This window comes from Blennius ocellaris (assembly GCF_963422515.1).
Source record: "Blennius ocellaris genome assembly, chromosome: 24".
Classification (NCBI taxonomy): Eukaryota; Metazoa; Chordata; class Actinopteri; order Blenniiformes; family Blenniidae; genus Blennius; species Blennius ocellaris.
In genome coordinates, this window is record NC_137673.1 from 15,886,030 (window position 1) to 15,894,975 (window position 8,946).

Sequence of the window (8,946 nt, forward strand, 5' to 3'; positions counted from 1 at the left end):
CCTCTCTCCTTCTCAGGTTTCTTCTCCTCCTCTCTCCCTCTCAGGTTTCTTCTCCTCCTCTCTCTCCCTCTCAGGTTTCTTCTCCTCCTCTCTCCCTCTCAGGTTTCTTCTCCTCCTCTCTCCCTCTCAGGTTTCTTCTCCTCCTCTCTCCCTCTCAGGTTTCTTCTCCTCCTCTCTCCCTCTCAGGTTTCTTCTCCTCCTCTCTCCCTCTCAGGTTTCTTCTCCTCCTCTCTCCTTCTCAGGTTTCTCCTCCTCCTTTCTCCCTCTCAGGTTGATTCTCCTCCTCTCTCCCTCTCAGGTTTCTTCTCCTCTCTCCTTCTCAGGTTTCTTCTCCTCCTCTCTCCTTCTCAGGTTTCTTCTCCTCCTCTCTCCCTCTCAGGTTTCTTCTCCTCCTCTCTCCCTCTCAGGTTTCTTCTCCTCTCTCTCCTTCTCAGGTTTCTTCTCCTCCTCTCTCCTTCTCAGGTTTCTTCTCCTCCTCTCTCCCTCTCAGGTTTCTTCTCCTCCTCTCTCCCTCTCAGGTTTCTTCTCTCCTCCTCTCTCCCTCTCAGGTTTCTTCTCCTCCTCTCTCCCTCTCAGGTTTCTTCTCCTCCTCTCTCCCTCTCAGGTTTCTTCTCCTCCTCTCTCACTTCTCAGGTTTCTTCTCCTCCTCTCTCCCTCTCAGGTTTCTTCTCCTCCTCTCTCCCTCTCAGGTTTCTTCTCTCCTCCTCTCTCCTCTCAGGTTGATTCTTCCCTGAATTCCTCAGATTCACACGCGACCGGGGCTTCAGAAGGAAAAAGGAGCAAAAAGCACTCGCCCAATTCAAACGGGTGTTTTTAACACTGGAGATGAAATATGAGCGTCTGTTTCATAAATGATGATCACTGCAGCATTTTACCCCAACGCCTCCTTCCTTTCTCCTTCCAACCGACGCGAACACCTTTTTGTTTTGAGTGCAAATTTTTTAGCGAGAGACGATGATTGAACTTCATTTTATTTATTCATATTTTATGTATAAATGTAAATAATTGATGAAGGTCTGGCTTCAGATGGCTGGATCCATTTTTCTGCGGTCCCTGGTGGTAAAATGTTAAATGCTCTGTGGCTCTTTTGAAGCGCTCGTCCTCTGGTGGCCTCTTTTATTGCTTTCTTGAGCAATCTATAAAACATTCAGCTAGCTGGTCGTGAGCCTTAAGCTCGTAATATTCACCGTGAGTAATTCATGTTCTGTGACTCACCTTGCCGAGGCTGCGCTCACATTCGTGCGTCGCTAAATGTGGCACTCGCTAGTTAGCTTAGCGTCACCAAATTCGATAAACGCAGTAGTTGCATTTTGTGGTTTGTTTGTTTGAACAGGAACATGATTGTCTCACAACTCAAACTTTTTCTTGAATTGTAACCCACCCCAAAAAAAAACTTTAAAAAACCAAACTGATCGCGAACTAACCTCGTCAAGCTAATTTCTTGTCAAACTCTCTCTGTTTCGCGCTACAAGCTATGAACGTCAATTAAGCTTAAGCTAGATAATGCAGTTTCTGTCTCATAAGACAAAATGTTATTAGGTCTCAGATTTCTTGATGTGGCTAAATATAGAGTTTGTTCAATTGAAAATGCTAATTAAAGTATGTTTTTTTTAAATTGCTAATTATATGTTGCTAATATACAACCGTTAACTATTGGCGGCTGCTGCTGCTAACGTACGACTATCTGCATCAATGCGCTATAAATAAACCACAGCTCTTAATGTGAGCATCGTGAACATTAAATTCAACATTTAGAATATTTTCTAATGGCGTTTGAAACGTGTTGTAAACAAAAGACAAAAGACGATTCTCGAGACACTTTAGCCTCATAGCAATAATGGCATGACGCTACTGCAACTAAAATAGTTTTCCACTGGTAAATAAACCAAAAACAACATTTACTTCTATTGCAAATTAGATGTCTTCGCGTTATTAGCAGTCATTGACGGGGGGGGGGGGGGGGGGGGGGGGGGTGTACGTTTCACACCCCCTGATCTACACAATAGCTAGAAATAGGATATCACAGGTTTCCAGAGGGCCCAGAGAACAGAAGAGTTGTGCGTCAGGACAAAGTCGCCCCGAGGGAACGGCTTTGATACAGATCAACAGATCGGTCTTATGAGTGGGACTTGCAGAAGCTGCCATTGTTCTGTCTGGATCACGAACACTCGCAGGAGAAAACTTCTCCGCCAACATGATCTGATTTTATAATCCGCTTCTTTTACAAAAAAAAAAAAGAATAACTGTGCTGAAAACCCCTCGTGGCTGAAGAGATACTCACCTTGAGATACACCGTCTTGGGTTTTGTTTACATTGTTATTGTTTACATTGTTATCCATTTGTTTAGTCTCTGTTTGTGTGTTTTTACTCGCAGTGATTTATCTGTCGCCTTTATTTCTCCTTGCTTTATCGCGCTTGTTTTGGTAAGTTTTGCACGTGTCGCCAAAGAGACGGCGCCGTTCCATGGGAGGATGTACCCACCATCAAACCCCCCAGTGGGAACAATATCCCAGTGTTTCTTGAGCCCCGCAGGTTTTTTTTCTTCTTCCTGGGGAACACTTTTTAGAAAAGCCTTCTTGTCTGTATCAGCACATCAGGCCCGTCTCCTGTGGGGCTTGTCACACGCCCGTCACAAGCCATGACGATGACTGGCACCCCGGCGACCTCGCGCCCAGCTCCCCGGAAGAAAGCCGCCGGCTGCTTTTCCTCGCCAATAAACTCAGACCTGCACGACTTTTAACTCACGTGAACCGTGATGCTGCTGCCGACTGGTGATTTGATGGCTGTGGAAAGCTGCCAGCAGTGCTCGTGCTACAAACGCGGGGGCTGCTTCTATTAGTTTTTTATAGTTTTTTTGTTTTTTTTGCTTCGGAGGGCTCACATTCCTGTGAGGAGAGTCACTCGGACATTGTGTCTGATCTCTGTGTGCTGACTGCTGATTGCACAGATAAAAGGGCAGAGGGCACGGCCGGCAAGGCGCCACCACAGGCAGGAAATCACACCCGGCGCTGTTCGCCGGCAACATCAGCGGCGATGCGGGCCGACAAGGGTGTTGAGCTCCATCGAGGGAGGGTCAGGGTGATCCTGGACGTGGCAGCGGGGCAAAAAGCCTTTTTGGGGCTGGGATGACAAGACATGCTGGAGCTGATGGAAACTCCATCTGCACGATAATATATATATATATAGTATATATAATCTGAATTTAGCACACACGTTGTGGAAAAAATTAAAAGGTTGCAAAGAGAACTTGATATGACTTTGTTATAGACACTGTTTTTTTATGGCTAAAATGTAGTAGCTAAAAGGGATAAAACAACATGAATGGCTAAAATAGTGAACAGATTAAAAAGCAAGAGAAGGTTAAAGGGAACATTTAAAAAAAAAAAATCTGCCGAAATCACTAAAATTGTAAGAAAACGGTGAAATTTAAAAAAAAAAATGATAAAACTGCAAAAATCCCTGAAATTGCAAAAAAACAAAAAAAAAACAACCTTAAAGTCGCAAAAATAAATTATAGTTAACAAACTCAAATTTGTTAAGATTGATTGGTCAGAATTGCTTCACTTAAAATGGCTAGAATTGCTTAACTGATATATTAATTATGTATATATTAAGCGTATTAAATTACGTGAGAAATGTTAAAAGAGTATAACGTGGAAGAAAAATTGCTGAAAATGACTAAAAAACAAGAACAGCTCAATGTGACTCAAACGAATACTTGTTAAAACCGGAAATGCAACTTTTCTTGTACGCTTGATTTTCAACATTATGTTCCTTCTTTCGGTAGAGAAGAAAGATTCTTGATGATTGTGTGACATTCAAGGGCTTGAAATGTCCAGGTGAAGCTTCCCTACGGGCCCTTTTTGCTTTTTGTTTTGTGTTGTGTTGGAGCTCGTCCACTGTTTGGTTGACTGAAGGCCAGCCAGGCTCTCCGGGGGCTCCTGACGCGTGGAGCCAAGTGAAGTGCGTGATTACTGTCCTCTCGCCGATGAACGATAACTCGCAGTGATGAGTTTATTTAGATTGCATAGAGGCTGGAAATTGCTGACGGGAGCGAGACAAATAGAGGCAGACGTGCCGGCCGGCAGTGGCGGAGCTTATTGCTGAGGTTGGCTTCCACCCACAGGTAATATATCCATTGCTCTCACTAGCTTCCCCACTGTGGACATCACAGGACCTACAGAAAAGGGACAAATCGTTTAAAGACATGTGTCCAGAGAGACCATTAAAGGATCAGTAAATGTACATTTCACAGATCAAATACAAGCCAGATCAGTTTTTGAACTTGAGCTCACGCCAGAGTGGCAAGAGATGGAACGTGTGATTCAATTCAGTATATATATATACACAAGTATGCCACATCTGATAATGTCCAGCCTCTGTCTCGCCACCCCATCAATATTGTTGTTGTTTTTTTAAGATCCGCCTCTGAAACAGTGTCAAGAAAACCAGAAAAGGACACTTTGACATCTGAAACATTCTGACATCTGAAACATTTTGACATCTGAAACACTTTGACATCTGAAACAATTTGACAACAGTTAACAGTCTGAAACACTTTGATGACAGTCAACAGTCTGAAACACTTTAACGACAGTCTGAAACACTTTGATGACAGTCTGAAACACTTTGACAACAGTCAACAGTCTGAAACACTTTGACGACAGTCTGAAACACTTTGATGACAGTCTGAAACACTTTGACAACAGTCAACAGTCTGAAACACTTTGACGACAGTCTGAAACACTTTGACATCTGAAACACTTTGACAACAGTCTGAAACCCTTTAATGACAGTCTGAAACACTTTGATGACAGTCAACAGTCTGAAACACTTTGACAACAGTCAACAGTCTGAAACACTTTGATGATTGTCTGAAACACTTTGATGACAGTCTGAAACACTTTGACAGTCTGAGACACTTTGACAGTCTGAGACACTGTAACAACAGTCAACAGTCTGAAACACTTTGATGACAGTCTGAGACACTTTGATGACAGTCTGAGACACTTTGATAACAGTCTGAGACACTGTAACAACAGTCAACAGTCTGAAACACTTTGATGACAGTCTGAAACACTTTGACAGTCTGAGACACTTTGACAGTCTGAGACACTGTAACAACAGTCAACAGTCTGAAACACTTTGACAACAGTCAACAGTCTGAGACACTTTGATGACAATCTGAGACACTTTGATGACAGTCTGAGACACTGTAACAACAGTCAACAGTCTAAAACACTTTGACAACAGTCAACAGTCTGAGACACTTTGATGACAATCTGAGACACTTTGATGACAGTCTGAGACACTGTAGCAACAGTCAACAGTCTGAAACACTTTGATGACAGTCTTAAACACTTTGATGACAGTCTGAGACACTTTGATGACAGTCTGAGACACTGTAACAACAGTCAACAGTCTGAAACACTTTGATGATTGTCTGAAACACTTTGATGACAGTCTGAAACACTTTGATGACAGTCTGAGACACTTTGATGACAGTCTGAAACACTTTGACAGTCTGAGACACTTTGATGACAGTCTGAAACACTTTGACAGTCTGAGACACTTTGATGACAGTCTGAGACACTTTGATGACAGTCTGAAACACTTTGACAGTCTGAGACACTTTGGCAGTCTGAGACACTGTAACAACAGTCAACAGTCTGAAACACTTTGACAGTCTGAGACACTTTGATGACAGTCTGAAACACTTTGACAGTCTGAGACACTTTGGCAGTCTGAGACACTGTGACAACAGTCAACAGTCTGAAACACTTTGACAACAGTCAACAGTCTGAAACACTTTGATGACAGTCTGAGACACTTTGATGACAGTCTGAGACACTGTAACAACAGTCAACAGTCTGAAACACTTTGATGATTGTCTGAAACACTTTGATGACAGTCTGAAACACTTTGATGACAGTCTGAGACACTTTGATGACAGTCTGAAACACTTTGACAGTCTGAGACACTTTGATGACAGTCTGAAACACTTTGACAGTCTGAGACACTTTGATGACAGTCTGAAACACTTTGACAGTCTGAGACACTTTGGCAGTCTGAGACACTGTAACAACAGTCAACAGTCTGAAACACTTTGACAGTCTGAGACACTTTGATGACAGTCTGAAACACTTTGACAGTCTGAGACACTTTGGCAGTCTGAGACACTGTGACAACAGTCAACAGTCTGAAACACTTTGACAACAGTCAACAGTCTGAAACACTTTGATGACAGTCTGAGACACTTTGATGACAGTCTGAGACACTGTAACAACAGTCAACAGTCTGAAACACTTTGATGACAGTCTGAAGCTCTTTGATGACAGTCTGAAACACTTTGACGACAGTCTGAATTACTGTGACAACAGTCTGAAACACTTTGATGACAGTCTGAAGCTCTTTGACGACAATACCAGGACTTGTGATGAGACACCACTGCTTGGTCAAGACAGTCGCAGGTGTTCCGTAGACAATCTAGGGGAAAAAAATGAAAACCACCACATTGAAATATCAGATGAGCCCTTTATGTTAAATTTCAATCTATAAGTCTCAATAGATCAAGATACATTAGTCACATGACACAAACTGAAACGTTCCTTTACTTCTCTTAGGACGTTGAAATCTGGTGATTGTGGGTTTTTGTTTTTTTTTAGTCCGATCCAACCAAGCAAACATTGTGAATAGGAAGAGGGACGGAACTACGAATGTTCACAAACAGGTCAAGGTTAAAGCATTTGGGGACGATAAGGAAACCAAAGTACCTGAAATAAAAACATGCGGGATACAATCATATTCTAAACTGTGTCAAATCTTGCTAAAAGAACAAAAAAGAGACATAATTCATGTACTTTGTGGCAGCATTTAGCCGTTAGCATGCTATTTATAGAACAAATGAATGTTTGTCCTTTTCAAAGTAGTGTTTTTCAAAGGAATTTCCAAGATGCCAGCAGACGTTGAGGCCCTCAACGGGGGGGGGGGGGGGGGGGGGGGGCATAGGAGGAGGTGAATAATTTGCCTGTGTTTTATTAGTTTTTCTTGCACAGTTAGCTATTGGGCATTGAGCAAACGGTACATACGCCAGTTTAGTGAGTGTCAACAAACCACTGGGGTTAACCTTTTCATAATCCCAGCTATGTTTGAAATGGAAATCAGTCGCCCGGGGGTTAACGTGGGGTGGGGGGGGGGGGGGGGATCAGGGTAATCACAGCCTGCGCCGGTGACCCTCGCAGCAGCCACAGCTTTGTTGCCGTCACACGGGTGAGAAACCCACATGGAAAGAACCTATATAAACATGTATGTTTTAATATAGGTTTTGACATATATAAAATTGGCCGTTTTCCTATATTATATGTGCATATATGTGTACACCTATACATGCATACAGGTACCTATATAGGTACATATATGCACGTATATATGTGTGCATATATGCACCTATATGTTCTACTTGCATAATTGTTTTTTAGTTAGTTCTCAGTTATTGCCTTGATAATGTATGACAGTTGCCAACGTGAGATATATATGTATATATATATATGTGGACATAAAGAAGCAGTACAGGAGACCTATATGTATATTCACATATATGCACCTATATTTTGCCTATATGTGGCATATATACGCATGTATGCAGCATATATATTGTCATATATGTGCATATAAACTGCTTATATGTTTCATATATGCGCATATATCCTCATATAGGTTCTTTCCACGTGGGAAATTGAAGAAGTCTGCGCTCCAGGGTTTAGCGCGCGCTAGCAAGGAGTGCTAATGTGAATCAAGAGGCTAGTAGCAGCCACGCTAACATCAAAGCAATGCGCCACTCGACCAGGAAAGCGGCTGCAGTACCTGCGCTGCTGTTATATTGTTGTGCAGATAAGTGGGGAGTTTTCAAATGAAGAAAAAAGATGGGGGGGGGCTGGTAAACTTCCTGATGCAGCATTTAGCCCCCGCTGAGAGCGCGCTAATCGCTGTGACTGAGGTGGGGGGGGGGGGGGGGGGGGGGGGAGAGGGAGCGCTGCCACTCAAGGAATGAAAGACGTTCCACAAGCCGGGGAGATTTAAATGAGAGGCGATGTGCCTCCGCTGGCCCCGGCGCTCACATTCTGCAGGGGGAAGCATTAACCTGGCGGTTAGCGCAACAATGGGGCCCTGAGCCCCCGTCAGCCCCACACACACACACACACAGTGAGGACCGGCCACGTCTGCAGTGCCCCCCCCCCCCCAGCAAAAACCCAGCACACTCAAACAGACAAGATAATGAATGAGAAAAAAAAAAAAGGTGAAGCCTCTCAGAAAGCACTTGGACTTTCACGACGCGGCGTCAAGTCAAAAAAAGAAAAAAGCAAGAAAGAAGAAAAACAACACGGATAATATTCAACGCCTGTTCTGCGAGGATTATTGTCTTTATCTAAATCCAGAGGGGGGGGGGGGGGGGGGGGATACAGACGTGGGTCAATTCCCTTTCTTTCCTATGAATTAATTCCGCCGCCCTCGGGGACTCACTTTGTTCTTACGTCAAGCTCGGTGGGACACAATCGGCGGCGGGCGAACTTCTGGAGGACGCAACAGTGGGCGTGAGACAGGTGGAGCTCAGGACGCAACAGTGGGCGTGAGACAGGTGGAGCTCAGGACGCAACAGTGGGGGCGTGTGACAGGTGGAGCTCAGGACGCAACAGTGGGCGTGAGACAGGTGGAGCTCAGGACGCAACAGTGGGCGGTGTGACAGGTGGAGCTCAGGACGCAACAGTGGGCGTGAGACAGGTTGGGCTCAGGACGCAACAGTGGGCGTGTGACAGGTGGAGCTCAGGACGCAACAGTGGGCGTGTGACAGGTTGAGCTCAGGACGCAACAGTGGGCGTGTGACGGGTGGAGCTCAGGACGCAACAGTGGGCGTGAGACAGGTTGGGCTCAGGACGCAACAGTGGGCGT